Source organism: Cryptomeria japonica, chromosome 3, assembly GCF_030272615.1.
Source record: "Cryptomeria japonica chromosome 3, Sugi_1.0, whole genome shotgun sequence".
NCBI lineage: Eukaryota > Viridiplantae > Streptophyta > Pinopsida > Cupressales > Cupressaceae > Cryptomeria > Cryptomeria japonica.
In genome coordinates, this window is record NC_081407.1 from 302,301,954 (window position 1) to 302,316,554 (window position 14,601).

The window sequence follows — 14,601 nt, forward strand, 5'->3', positions numbered from 1 at the left end:
AGTCCCCCTCATCAGGAAGAGGCTCGCCAGGATAGCTTCGTGGAATGGAGGAAGAGTCGTAGGAACAGGAGCACATAGAGGATCATAGTCACTCCATCCCCGCTCCGGATTGGCTGGTGGGAAGGTTGACAAGGGAATCAGAAAGGGAAACTGATCCTACTCGGGAGGTAGAAGAATTATTGAAAATGATGGATCAGCCTGCAGAAAAGAAGGCTCCCCAAAATTTTTCCAATGTTGTTAGGGGAGAATCTGGATCCCGGACCTTGCACACTGTTGAACCTGCAGTGGATAAAGACATAAATGAGATCAGGGAGAGGATTATGTTATCAGACAGATTGATCTTGGCCATGCTTCCACAGGTCAAGTAATGGGAGACTTTGAAGAATCTTCCTTGGCCATGAAGGAGAAACTGTTGAAATAAAAGGCGAAATGTAAACGGCTGAGGGAAGAAAATAGAGTCCTATGCGAGTACGTTAGGAGTTTTTAAAGACCCCTCAGGGAGGCAAGTCCTTCATTCACTCCTCCTTCCTCCCTTCCTAAGGAAGTGGTCGATGATGCAGAGGTTATTAGAGCGATGGTGCAAAATTCCAGGGAATGGTTAGAGGATGTTTATACCAAAGCAGGAAAATTCATTGAAGACCTAGCTCTGCTTCATTCAAGGTTCGTAACCCTCCTGAACAGACTAGAGACTAGAGACAACAGAAGGATTATGGGAGGATGTGCACATTTACCAGGACTTAACCATTCCACGACTCAGGGCTCTGACACAAGTTCCAAGGAAAATTCTGGTTGACGGGAAAGTGATTCAGGAAAATGAAGCTTATGACTTTCCCCGATGATTCTACGCCGTTTGCTCAGGAAAGAACACCTTCAATAAATTCAGTGTAGACTCCTTTACTTTGAAAGAGTCCATCAGAGGGGTGCAGGAGGAAATCATTAGTGCAATTGAGGCATTGTTTGTGAGGAAACTCAATGATAGTGGAATAACAATAAATTCCCTGAAATCTCAGTTGCACAATTTTTTCTTCGTAGGTTCATTCCCCAAAGAGCATTTTGCAAATGTTTCTTCATTTTGCAGTATAATGAAGAAGACACAGGAAATAATAATGGAGTGGGAGAGCTTTTTTTCCAAGATCGAGGAAGAAATTGCTTTGATGGAATTTGACATTGAAAATGTGCCAAGTGTCTCCATCGGAGAGCTGGAAGCCGTCATCAGTAGATTCATTGCATACGCCATAAATGAGCGAGATAATGGTCATCAATTTTTAGACGAGAATCTTTTGGTTGAATAGTAGTGGCGTATTTACTGCTGGAGGTATTTTGACTAAGTGTGGGTCTAGTCAATGCATGTCGCCGTCGGATGAGGAATCTTCTTGCATGCAGCCTCCTTATTTATGGTTTTATGACAGATTCTCTGTGCATGTCACCGTCACCGTGAGAATGATGGGTATTTATTCCTTGCATAAAGGTGTTCGCTATATTCTGGACATAATCAACATCATGGGGCGCATTTAATGTGCTAGTGGGCGCTATTTTGGGCTTTGAATTAATTGTATATGGGCATAATGGGTTATTAATTACCGATTCCCACCTTGTTGCACCTTTAGTGGAGAATCTTCTGGGGTGAAACCCTAATTAGGGTTTGCATGGCTTGAGGCCTATATAAAGGGGTGACCCCCCTCATTTGTAAGGGAGGAGAGATTATTGTCTGGGATTGTTGCATCAGGATTGTGAATTAACAAACTTAATGCATTGTTCAATTTTGATGGTGTATTCTTATTCTACTTTGGCAATTTGCATGGTCTTGCTCTCTTCAATTAGATTAGATTTGCTTATATGTTGCTAGAAGAATTGGATCTGATAGGAGTACTTGTTGCAAAATCTGAGCTCATACTTTTGGTGTGCAGCTGATTGTTGTATACCGTGCAAAGTTAGCTTGAGCCTTTTGATGTGTATATGCTTAACTTTGATCATCAGTAGAGATTGTTCGATCCGATGGTCCATATTGATGATCTGAAAAACCTCCACGCATCCTTTGAAGATTGCACTGCCTTCGTGTAGTTGTGCTTTGTTGGTGAAACGAAGTGTGGTTTGATTTTGCATGAGTGATTTCATCTCCTGTTCTTAGGATTAGATTAGCTTTAGCATAGTCTTCTCTACCCTACTCTTATTTACTTTCCGCATAATTCGAAAAATCCAAAAGATCCAAAATTAGAGCTTTCATTGCAAATCATCCGTGCAGAAATCTTTGAGCTTGCATGAGTCTTCTCCAATTGAAGACACGTAAGGCCCCTTGGGTTATCAACAAGCCCATCAAACATCTGAGTCACGTCCACGCACTGAAGGAACCTTGGGATTAGCCTTTGGAACTTTAAGCAATCCTAGCATACGGACTAATCTTGATCAAGAGAGGATAAGGTGACCATTGGTGACTTTATTCTGTGTTAGATGCAGTCATAAAAAACACGTCAACAAGTACATTATCCTCTAATCCACTCAACAAGATCAAAGGCGATCCTCAAACAAAAAGGCCAACTTACACAAGAGGTTGCCTAAATAGGAGAGCTTACTCCATCCCAAACTTGTCAGTCCTTGGTGGTTGGGGGTTCAACATAAATTTTTCCCCAAGGATGGCAAAAGTCAAGCTGAAGGCCCAAACATTCATGTCCAATGTGTTATTGATGATTAGGTGTCGAGGGTAGGCCTTCAGCCTTACACTCGACACTATAGGGTATTGGGGGTAGGCCTTTGGCCTTTCTCTTGATGTGTTACGGGCATTGGGTTTCGGGTTGCCATGTTACCTCAAGGGTGTAACCATTAAGGTTAAAACCTAAGGTCCAAAGCCCAACAAACTTAGGGAACTTTGAAGCCTTGAAGAGAAATTTCAGGGAATCGGGTGTTGGGGTTTCAACTGACCTCATTCACAAATTTTACAAAGTTTATAAGGTGAAAGCCCAATGCTTGAGGTCCAATAAACTTTAAAGAAAAAAGGCCTTAAGACACGCTTCGAGCATTGGGGGTCGGAAAGAAGCCCACCCTTATGCAAACATGAGGCTTAATGCGAAAGATGGAGGGCTGAAGCTTGATAGTCTTAAGGAGAAACAATGCCACTAAGGGTTCATCAGTAATGGGGTTTGGTGGTAAGCCTTATCCCTTCCACAAGGTTAGAGAAGCCCTTAAGGCAAAGGCTCGACAAGTGAAGCTCAAAACACTTGGGAGTTCTTGCAAATTTAAATAGCACCACGACGTTCGGGGATAGGATCGAACTTCTGCTAAAGGGCAAGAAGATGCACAACTTTACAACTTTACAAGAGGGTTTGACATGGCTTAAATGACCCAACACCTTAAGCACAAACATCTAGAGACAAGATCAACACATGATGGGTTAACAACACCATCCAAGACTCAACTAGGACTCATTACATTCATTTTAGCCCAAAGGAAATGTTCTTACATTCATGTTACCTTAACTGCATGAAAGAATGAAGTTACAATATAATGCATTTGTGCTTGGCTCTCACATCGAGTCACGTAAACTAAGTCTAGGTTCGTTATCACTACCGTATCCATTTGCAATACATCTCAAAGAGAGGTCCAATAAATTATATTACAATTAGAATGCAATGGGGACTCAAATGTCCCTAAATTAAACATTTTTTCATATGAATGAAAACTTATTGCAGAAACAAATCTCTAAAATATATGGTCCAATACTTGGTCATGATCCTCAAATCTTGATCCTCAATCCTCTAATCTTTTGATCCCCAACGGTGTGGTTACCATGCCACCCAACCACGTGAAACCAATAAGATCCACTCCATTGTGCTAGCAAATGTCAGAAGGCCCAATTACACATTTGCAAACACACAAGAGAAGAGGGTTCACTCATGCCAATCATGGTGTAAACAATCATAATGCACATCACACAAGAATTACTTTCACAATCACAAGAATCACTTACACATCACATAAGAATTACTTCCACAAGAGTATCACTAATGTCATCCAAATGGGCTAATTTTGATAGGATACAATAAAGTTATCATAATGGCGTTAGGTGTAGACTAAGCAAATACATCAATATCTCTCACAAGAGATGGGGTAATCCATCCAATCAAACAGTCCAAGGCCGCCTAGTGACCACATAAAAATTGGAAAACCAAAAGTCTTAGAAGTAGCGCAAGTGTGAAAACCAGCCATAAACTCATCATAATTCCTACTTGGAGGAGGCACGAAAAATAATGCACAGACACACTTTTCCATGAAATACATGACATGTGTTCCAATGGATATCATTTAACTTTTCATGGAGCATGCATTCGATCTCAAATTTCCAAACATCATAATTCACATGAAACATCCAAATTTTTCAAATTTGAGCAAGGCATAGAAAGCAATGCACAAAGCATTTTTGACAACTTTCATAGCATGATTCTAGTGGGTTTCATTCAACATTTTATGGAGCACACATTCGTTTCCACATTTCCAAAAATCATAATTCATGACAAACATTCAAATTTTCCATATTTCCAATTGCATTAAAAACCAGAAATTTATCAAAACCACCAATAAAATAGCTTGAAAACTTTCCAAAAAATTAAATCCAAATTTTAAAAAAGAAGATACCCTTTAGTTATAGAAGTGCCAAATGCCCATTCTAAGCTTTAATAATAGATTTTCAATCAATTCCTAAAATATTGAGCATTATAAGGACATTTGGGGGAAAGTTTCCAAGAATTTAACAAAACAATTTATACATCACCTAAACTCATGAAACAAAAAGCATTGGGAGGTTATAACCTTCACATAATTCTATTCCAAACATTCAAATTGAAAAACAACGAACAAAGGAGGAGGAACTAGAAACTTACCTAATTTTAGTCAGAAATTGAAATAAAGAGAACATTAAATACACCTCACAAATGCACAAATCCATGCATAGGTATGTTCTTCTACCAATTCCAATCCAACTACTTGAAACCCCATAAAATTTCATCCGCAATTGCATTCTCAATCCCATTTTGAAAAATAGGGCAAGAGGAGGGTTTGGAGAGCAATTTTTTTTCTTCTACCAATTCCATTCCAACTACTTGAAACCCCATCAAATTTCATCCGCAATTGCATTCTCAATCCCATTTTGAAAAATAGGGCAAGAGGAGGGTTTGGAGAGCAATTTTTTTCAAAAACAAGAATTAGTAAAAATGACTTTTTTTCTCTTTCTTTTTAAAGAGTGGTAAATGCTTTGACTTGGAGCTATGAATTGGGGAGGTCACAAATGGGGACCTCATCCCCATTTAAATATTCAACAATAACACCCCAACGAAATTTGAACCTTGGTGGCAAGAACAACACCACAAGTTAACCATCAGATAATGCCAATACTGGCAACATAGAGGGGTAAACGACACAGCAAGTTGCCCCCAACATAGGCAAATCGAGGTGATGCTTCATATAATCAAATAATATCATACAAGGACATAAGGGATCCAAAGATTTGGGGTTAGTATCAATATGATTATTTTGAATTGACCTTATCCCCCAAATATGGTGGAAGTATAAGTATGAAGGTGGTAGAACACTTAAAGAACAAATACAAACTTTTGGGTCAACATGGAAGAGGCCTAAATGTCTCAATGCTTTGCATCATCCCCAAAAGATGAAACAAAAGCACATTTAGGACAAAGAGATGAATGAATGTACACATAGATGAATATCACAATAGATGCATTCCCTTTGTATCCTAGTGCCAACAAGGCATCAAGGGTCATCCAAAGAGAATTAACAAAACATAATATAGACTAGGCAACACATTACATGGAATAACAATACATACAAGCAAACACAGAGACATAAGGTATCACGCTTGTGAACTGATTTATAGAAAATTGTTCGCACCCCAATCATGCTCATCATAAAGAGATGGTAGGCAAGATGATAGGAAAAGTGCTTGTTTCCATGCATTAAGGACCGCTTAGTAAAGAAAGATCATCAAACATGTTTCCAGAAGCTATATTCGTAGATTTTGCAAAGAGTATGGGCAGTTTTGCTTTGTTTCAAGTTTTTCATTCAGATCATCAAAATCATCATTGGAATAAAGTGCAAGAGGTGGTGTAATAGTGGTATCAAAGGTATCACAAGCATTATTAACCATAAAAGATGAAGCATTTATAGGAGGGACCTTTAGACTCGATAGAGTGGAAGGCAACAAAAACTTAAGCATTTGGCTAGGTTGCGAAAGGTAAGGTTCAAGTGTTCGGGAAGGAAGAGATGGTTGATGGGTCAATCCTGGATATGACTACATAGGAGGAGGATTATCAGAGGAAGGTCTACTCGCTTCAGCAAGATAATGAGCTACAACATGACGTTGTCTCCTGCGTTCTCTCACATGACAATTTTCTTCTAGTGTGATAAGGAGCTTGTGAAGGGGAAACACGTATGTCACCCAACATTGATCCCTTTTCATCCTTCGTTTCTAGAATAGAAGGAACCATCAGTGGTTGGGAAAAAACATTAGAGGAAGGCCCTTCCACAATAGATTGCTTTCCTCTAGGTTTTTAAGAAGTAGCAGGAACAAAAGCAATCCTCAAAGTGCTGGGAGGAGGTCTAGGTTGTGTCAGGTGTTTGCCTTGTGGTCTTGCATATGATGGTAGAGGTGGAACCACAACATAAACACTAGAATTTTGGGAATGAGTAAGGATACTTGCTTCAGGCTGTGTTTCATACACTCGTGAGATAGGAAGAACTATTGACATAGCTAAAGAAGATGAAGGATCCTTAAGGGTACCAATCAGAGTGGGACTCAAGGAACTAAAGTTAAATAATTCTGCTATCATACTAGCTTTGAAATTTTGGTAGGATAAGAACAAGAAGTCCTCATGAGGCTTAGTAGTTTTTAGCTAGACAAAGGCAAAGGCAATCAAGTGAAAATTCTCCATGGTGAAATGAGGGTCGAAATCCATTGTGATGATTACAACTAGAAAATTCAAATACTTGTGGATCATGGAAGGGACCACTCCTTGGTCCCACCACATCATCCATCCGATCCATAAGGCAGGAACTCCATCTGACCCCAGCAATTATAGGACCATCATGGTCGGCCGCACCTCCAAGCTTTATGCCATGGTTTTGAATATTCTCCTCTCTAGAGAGCTTGATCATTGTCACAGTTGTGCCAAGGGGCAAGCAGGTTTTACGCAAGACGCAAGACTACCAGACCATGGACCACATCTTGACTCTCCAGGCCATCATTGAGGAGTCTCATCATCGCGCCTCAAAGGTTTACTGCTGCTTTGTGGACTTCCATAAAGCTTTTGACATTGTTTCGAGATGGGCCCTCTTCCAGAGGTTGCGCAACATCAGTATTACGAGACCCTCTTGATTGCTATTATGAGACTTTATGAGAGGGTCCTGGGCTGGCTCAAAACCCCTATTGGGTTTTCCGGCTTCATTAGCAGCACCATTGGTGTTATACAGGGTTGCCCCCTGCCCCCTACCTTGTTTGGTATCTACATTGATGAGATGGAGGATTTCCTTCATGAGCATTTGTTGGAGGGTGATGGGTGCCATCTTCATCAGGTTCTGATCTCTATCATGCTTTTTGTAGATGAGATTGTTCTCTTGGCTCCCTCCCTTGAGGGTCTACAAAGACAACTGGATTGTTTGGCCTCTTTTTGTGACCTGAGACAGCTAACAGTCAATCTAGGAAAAACTAAGGTGATGGTCTTTAATAGTCTCAAGATCTCTCATCTTCACTTCTCTTTTGGTGGTTCTAAGATCGAGATTGTCTCCTCATATGTCTACCTAGGGTTTAAGTTCTTAGGCCCTCGTTTCAGCATGAGACTTGCCATCTAGCCTTGTATCAACAAGGGGTATGGTTCTTTGGTCCTTCTTGAGAGGCAATGTTTTCGCCATCACTTCGAGGACACCTCGTCCAAGATGATTCTTTTGGATACTCTCATCCGACCTAGTGTCCTGGTCGATCACGCCGTCCAAATGCCCACATTCAACATTAAGGAGTTCGAGCCAGTCTTGCGAACCATGGTATCGGGCTATAATCCACAGGAACGAGCTTTATTCATTCAGTTCCAGGGGTGCACAGTGTGAGTTTTGTTCAAACCTGAGGATTTTAGGCGGGTATTTGGTATACCAGAGAAAGGGACATTTGCGGCCAAACCAACCAAAAAACTCACCAGGGAAAAGAAGAAGTGGTTGATGGATTTGGTGTACAGAGACGACCTCACGGAGGAGCAGTGAAAGAGTGCCTGGGCTGACGGTAGAGGAATGAAGCGTGCGTTTATCGCACCTGGTGAATGGATGATGTTAATGGACCTGGTCAAAAGCCACCTTACGGGAGCCAGCCGGGCATCCGACATAGCTATATGGATGATAGGATTAATGAATGGGATCAGATGCGGGAAGGTGTACAATTGGGGGCAACTCCTATCAGAACGAATCCACGACTTCTTGAGACTGGAACACAAAACGTTCTACATGTGCCATCATGCTATCAACTTGTTCCTGGATGTCGTACGCATGCAGGTACCACTAGAAGTATGGGGGACATTTGAACCACGCGGAAGGGTAGAACCAAATAAACCCACCATGTACTACTATATCCACCTGGACACCCTAGGCGACACAGCGCAACCGACAAGAAAAAGGAGGAAACTGGACACATCCATGGAGATTGAAGAGGTTAGCAGCGCAGAGGATTCGAAGGAGGTGGAAGAGACGGAAGAGCAAGAAAGCGGTGATGAGGGGTTCCATCTGTCAGGGTACATAGCTGTGGAGGAGGAAGAGGAAACAAAGTCGTGGCAGCAGGAAGAAGAGGAAGAGGAGGAGCAACAGGGAGGATTGCGGGCCCAATGGAAAAGTACAAGGGTAAAATTCACACCCTCAAAACTATCCTCGGCACACTTGGTACCTCAGGAGGCGCTTGCAGTAGCCAACCCAGTGGGAGATGTACGACCAATTGGGGTGCTGTTCTAGAAAATTGGAGAAGGGGAACCACCAGCACAGCGACAGGTATCCGTGCCACAGATCAACTTGGCTGTACTTGCAGCAGAAACCGGTACGGTATCGGCAAAAACCGGTACGGTAGTAGCAGGAACCGGTACGGTACCAGCAGGAACCGGTACGGGTGACTAGGAGGCAGCGGCAACTTTGGATACTCTGACAGACGAAGATATAGACGCCTCGTTGGATGGATGGCTAGGGCAGTCGCACTCACCCTACACCTTCTCCCCTCCCCTGCACCGCATAACATGGCCATTAGGCCAGGCATGACCCCAGATAGAGATATTACTGTCCCAGACCTGGACAGAGAGAGATCTGTTGATCAAGAACATGGAAGGGACAAGCAGAGCAGTGGACCGGAGGGAGCTCTCGCAGGGCTCCACATTACACCACCCAATCCGAATGATCTAGCAGGCTCACTTGGACGATTCCTAGAGGAGCTACAGGGCTCTCTGATGTTGCACGCAACATGGCTCAGCTTATGGGACAGATGGAGGTTGGCAATTTAGCCGACGCTACACTGCTGTGTCACTTCATGACTGAGGGGTGCAAGGATGAGTTCACGCACCACTTTGAGCAGCAGGGGTGGCCGGACCACAATACGCCTGAGATGATTCAGAACTGGACCCATAGGCACCTGGTAGGGGGCACAGGCACCTTAGGCACCACCTTCCGCAGCATGGAGAAGGCCTTCCAGGAGGTGTACTTACAGATGCGGCAACACCAGGTGGAAAAAGAGGCTCAACGGATGTACATAGCAACACTGGAAAAGAAAGGTGAGAAGCAGGCACAATTGGCTACAGTGGAGAGGAGCTTGAGGAAGGAGATGGAAATGAAGATGACTACCTATGAGGCCCATTGCAGCATGCAAGAGAAGGAGGCATAGGCATTAGCAGCCTAGGTGGCAGAGCTCACTTTACAACTGGAATAGTAAGATAAAAAGCTACTGAAAGCTGCTCACATGGTAAAGAAGGCACGAGAACGACAACTGATGGCAGAAAAGAACTTGAAACTTCAGGCCTGACAACAACCTCCTACTGCGGCCACTACAGGGACGCCTCCTTCCTCTTCTTGGTCTTAGCTATGTTTTTATAATTCAGTTTCTCTTGTCTGAGTCGTCTGGAAGATGACTACGTTTTTGGGGGGGCTAATGTTAGGGGTAAATAACGTATGTTAGTAAGAATAATATTTATAAGTGTGTTATGTTATGTTGTGTTTATGTTTATGTTTGTCGTTGAGAGGTTCCCGTCGGGTAGTTGGGAGTTGGTGACGGTTGGCAACTTGACCAACCGTCGGGTCTTTATATTGTTAGGTTGGAACCTCAGAAGGGGGGATGGTGTATGGACAATTCTGGACATTGGAATAAAGATATAACTATTCTGGTCTAATTATTATCATTTTAATTTATGTTATGATGTACAATTGTTCTGTTTCATGAATACTTGGTACGTGCGGGAAATACTGTGTTATCTGATTATTCACCAACCATACATTTAGGACTAAACAAAGACCCTTTAGTATTCTTTCCCAAGGCACACCCCTTGCAAGCTCCTTCAGAACTGTGACTTAGCTTGGGTAAGCCAATCACCATCTTCTCTATTTTAGGTAGGGCATGGAAATGAAGGTGCCCTAATCTTTGTGCCAAAGTTCATTCGAATCTGGAGTCTCATGAATCAAGGCTTGAGGTGGAGTGGTGCAAATTCTGTAGAGGCTCCCTTGTCTTATTCCAATGGTGTGGGCTTTCTTGATGGTGGAGTTCTTTGGCCAAGCAAGTACCTTTCCTTCCATAAAGGTTAATCTGTAACCCTTATCTTCAAGTGTAGAAAATGAGACAAGGTTTCTCTTTATACCAAGTACAAATAGAACTCCAGTCAGCTGTAGGGATATGCCTGACTTTAGGTTCATATTGCAGGTTCCTATTCCCATAACTGGATAATTTGAGTCATCACCAATTGTCACTTCTTCATTTGAATTTTCCACAAGTGTATCTAGGTGCTCACGAAATCCAGTGATGTGTCAAGATGCTCCGTTGTCAATCACCCATGTGTTGGAACTGGAGGTGACTTAACTAGAGAGGGCTGAGTAGAAGACTAGTCTCTCGGAATCACTCCCTTTCTTAACTTCTACCATTGAAGCCTGTTGTTTGATCCTGTCTAGACACTTCATTGCATAGTGCCCATATTGGTCACATCTGAAACATTGTACTTCAGAAATGTCTCTCTTCTTCTTTGAAGACTTCTTTCCATTTGAGCCATTGTCCCTTTTTCTCTTAAAGTTCTTCTTCTTTCCTTTCTTGTGGGAATTTGAGTTTAGAACTTGAATGTCCTCATTGCCATTGTTTTGTTTTATTCCTCTTGTGACAAGCCGAGATTCCTCTTGAATGCAATCGGTTTTCAATCTATCAAACTTAGGAAATTTAGAACGAGCACTGATTCCTTGAATGAACGATTCCCATGAGGTAGGGAGTCCATTTAGGGTCATCATAGCAAGTTCTTTGTTGTCTACTAGGTGTCCAATAGTGGATAGTTGATCCCTAAGCTCAGTGATCCTCAAGAAATAGGATGTAATTGTCTCTCCTTTATTCATCTTTATATGGTGTAGTTGATTCTTCAAGGTGAGAGCCCTGCTAGTGTTGTTGATTTCATAAATGTCAGCTAGGGCTTTGAACATCTGAAAGGCCGTCTCATATTTAGAAATAACTAGTGTTCTACGGGGACGTGTCCCCCCTTTTTGGCCGAGACGGGGACGGGGACGCGACGTCCCCCGCCGTCCCACCGCCACCGCCACCCAAACGCCGTCGGAGATGGGGAGACGTCTCTGCGTCTCCGAAGGAGACATGGAGACGCCTCCATGTCTCCTTGGGAGATGTTTGGGTGTCTCCCCGTCCTTCGAGAGATGTGCAGACGTCTCTCGAGGGACGGGGAGACGCCTAGACGTCTCCTGCCGCCCCCACGTATATGCAATGTTTAAAATTAAAATTTTAAAAAAAGGTGACTTTTTGGGGGGTTAGGGGGTAACCCTAATTGGACGATGCCCCTTGACCCCAACTTGGGGGAGCTGCCCCCAAACCCCCGTTGAAAAATATAGGGGCAAACCGCGCTGATAGAAGTAAGGAGAATTTAACCTTCAAGTCTGATTAGGCCCCATATAACTACTAACAACATAATTAGCATTGAAGAAATCTTGGTATTTAGATTTAGTATTTCAAATTTCCTAGAGTCTCATTTGAAATGTAATTCTTAGACTGTAATACTTTCATACATCTTTTCAGAACTAGTTTTTCAAGTACTATATGTATAACTATATCAGCACCACCACCCCGCCACCCCCCCCCTCCGTCCCCAAACTTAGGCCCTTGGTCCCCCCGTCCCCAACGCCCGTGGAACACTGGAAATAATTGGCACAATGTGGTCTCTCACTGAATCCACAATTATCTTAAGAGCCTTCTCACTGTCCTTGCTCCACTGAATTTTCTCCGTATCATCAGAGGGTTCAAGAATTTCACTTTTGACATGGGAGTCAATTTTATTTTCTTTCAAAACAAGCATGATCCTGAATTTCCAAGATACAAAATTTGATGCTCCATCTAGTCGATCTTCAAACCTAACTCTAGTTGCCATTAGGATTATAGGAATGTGATCTACTAAGAGCCGGGTGAATGTCTATCTGATCGTTACAGAATTTAATTTGATCTTCCTTAACTTAGCTCCGATACCATGTTAATTTTAATTAAATTCTGTGATCAAGAGGCTAGAACAGATGAAAGGTATAGTCTGGAATTTACTTCGAACTGCAGTAGTGTGAATGAAGGAAGCACAACACTTAAAAATTTCGGTATTGTCCTCCTCCCCATTGTATGCGTGTCATATATCTAAGTGAATGAGAGGGTATGTAGGGAAGAGATATGTCTTCCCACGTGGGAAGACACATCTCTCCCTACGTACCACTCAACACGTTAACAAACATATCGCGATTTATTATAACTCGTTTAACCCAGCCCGTTAACATTAAGGAGTGTAACCGGTGGCATAAATAATATCCCCAGCCCGATAACATAAAGGAGGTGACCGGTGGCAATCACCACAATAAATTCGATTTATTTATTGTTTTTTTTTCTTAACGTGTAAACTAATATGTTAACAAGTAAGCATCGGAATTTTGAAGTTGTACGACCGACGTTACCAAAATTAACACTTGGGACTTGCAAAAACTCGGGGAAAAACTCGGCAAAAATTAACATAGGTGGCTAATAAAATAATAAATTTATGATAAAAAATATATTTGAGTCTATGAGCTTGCTACGATTATTAACATTGAAGGTTTTATGGTAATTTTTTTTTGCCGAAATATGCTCCAAACCTTACCTTATCGAAGAGAACAAAAAGCTGAAAAACAAAGGACTCAAAGTGTGACTGCGCGCTAGAAATCATGGAACATTCGAAATAAATCACATGAACTATGAAGAACTTGTGGTTGTGCCCTATGAAATTGTGTGGTGCCGGAAGAGAATTTGTGTTATGCGCTATTAGTGGTTTATTTCGCGTTGTAAAAAGTTGAAAACTTCTGTCACGCGGCTGGGATATGACTGAAAAGTTTTAGGTTTTCAAGTTTCAGTATTTTTACCGCCTTTTTTTCTCCCAAAACATGCGATTTTTGGCGATTTTTGTCTGTTTCACTCGCGGTGAGTCAGGGCAAAACTCATCCGTGAGTTTTGATGCGAGTGACTCGCGGCAAAAATTGACGTGCGAGTACTCGAGAGTTTTTCAAAAAATCGCAGAGTTTTTCATCTATGGTGCTACCAACAACTAGGGAAACATGAGAACCTAAAATGTCTCAAAGTAATGTGGATAGGTTCAAGTTATACAGATGAAAGTATAAATTATTGACACTGATTGACATTGAAATGTTCCATCAGAAGTTGGTGCAGGGAAGACAATCTCTATCATAGCTTGCCTCTCTCCACCTATGGAATTGTTGTTCTGAATTTATATTGTCAGGTTCTGTCTTAATATTATTCTGATCTGAGTCCAGCCTTAGAAATCAACTCCTCTTTTTTCTCAGCTGCTTTATACCTCTTATAATTCTTTAATATATTGCTGCTCTAAAAATTTCTGTAACTGACAATGTAACAGATGGTCCTGGTAAAATTGAAAGGAGTGTATTACATTGAATTTGTACAAATTAGAAACAATGAAATAGAGAAATAGAGCACACACTTTTGATGGAGCGAGGATGTGAATAGCTGGATAACTTTAGATGGACACAACTGATGAGCACTTCTATAAATCTAATGCACATGTGGAGCAGCTCAGGAATATTGCAACAAGAAGCAGCAGTGTTGCAGAGTTTTAGGAATCCTGATCTCTTTGTTGAAGCCTCCTGTTATTTTAAATTCTTTCTGGAATGCAACCTACAGTTAAGTCACGACTGCTGTAACATAAGGCAAGGAAAGTCTATGTTGAGCGGAAATTCTCTTGTAAATCTATGGTCAACACAAGATTAAATTTTTTGATGCTTCTGAGCACAGCACAACATAGTATCAGAGAATTCTGACAAGGAGAATTTGGAAGATATTTATTGATTAAA

General features: G+C 41.8%; 1 protein-coding gene across 16 annotated transcripts in view; it reads left to right on the forward strand.

The window, feature by feature from the left end:
• Positions 1–14,601, forward strand: part of LOC131034292 (nucleolin 2) — a 158,855-nt gene that overhangs the window by 114,595 nt on the left and 29,659 nt on the right. The window lies entirely within an intron of this gene.